This window comes from Manduca sexta, chromosome 2 (assembly GCF_014839805.1).
Source record: "Manduca sexta isolate Smith_Timp_Sample1 chromosome 2, JHU_Msex_v1.0, whole genome shotgun sequence".
Classification (NCBI taxonomy): Eukaryota; Metazoa; Arthropoda; class Insecta; order Lepidoptera; family Sphingidae; genus Manduca; species Manduca sexta.
In genome coordinates this window covers 2,018,120-2,019,283 of record NC_051116.1, presented here as the reverse complement: position 1 = coordinate 2,019,283, position 1,164 = coordinate 2,018,120, and the positions used below count along the sequence as shown (strand labels likewise).

General features: G+C 32.3%; 1 non-coding gene across 1 annotated transcript; it reads left to right on the top strand.

The window, feature by feature from the left end:
• Positions 1–312: 312 nt before the first annotated feature.
• On the top strand, positions 313–386 carry Trnai-aau. Its single transcript has one exon. It is a non-coding gene; the product is annotated as a tRNA-Ile (tRNA).
• Positions 387–1,164: the final 778 nt, after the last annotated feature.

The following is a 1,164-nucleotide window of genomic DNA, read 5'->3' as shown; positions in this document are numbered from 1 at the left end:
AAAGTTACGTAACAATAATGAATGACGGAATTGTCCCTCTTAAAAAGTTCTAAAAATATATTTTAAAACAAAGTCCCCCATCGCATCTGTCTGCCTGAATGTGATAAACTAAAAATGTTCCCAACAGATTACGATGGCATTTGGTATGGAGACAATTTTGGGCGCCGGGAAAAACTGGGATTGGGACTTTTATCCCGGAAAACATATATGTGGGAATTGATGTTTTATTTATATACATAGATATCGATTTTATTTTTATTAGCAAGCTCTCTGCAGAGATAGTGATAAGTATTTTGATCACCAACGCACATCGGCCCATTAGCTCAGTTGGTTAGAGCGTCGTGCTAATAACGCGAAGGTCGCGGGTTCGATCCCCTCATGGGCCACGATATATTTTTGTTTTCGCTTTATAATACAAAATTGTGATTTTATTAATTCGATGTCGCAAATAATATCATTTATGGTATTTTTATTTTATGCAACAATTAAATATTTGTATTGTAATATTTATGTTGCAAATGTTTTATTGTTTTATATCTAGAATCAATATTACATATATATTTTATTTTATGTTTTATTAACCATTCTTTCTAATAAACAGGATTTAGATTATCACGAAAAGATGCAGAAGTTATCTTTCGCAAGTGTTTTACGTTTAAGCCACGGCAACTCGATTTCTACAAATTTTGTATTGCAGGATGTACAGCGAGTCACATGTTGATAGAAATTTTTAATATAAAATTGATACTGGTGTAATCTATCAAGATTATTGCGTAATATATTGCTGCAAGAACTTGCTAATCTAAATTTAGTTATAGGGTGACAGCAGGCGCGGTCGCCGCCTGAAGTTTTGGAGGGGGCATTATGTATTTTTTTAGATTTTCCATTATCAACCACAGATTGTTTTTTGTGTTTTATAAATTTCTAGAAGATTTTTCTCCCTTGACCTTTACTATTTTGTGGGGGTCATGTTCTCTGTCATGCCTTCTTTGGACCACGCCTAGGTGACAGGCGTCATATTTTAAAGTTAATATGTATCATACCTAATATTACAATTATATTAATATAGTATAAAAAGAAAGTTAAATCTAAAAAAAAAAAAATAAAGTTGTAAGCCTTTTAAAGTAGGTAAGCATTAAAGAACCTGTGAATCTTACTGTGACG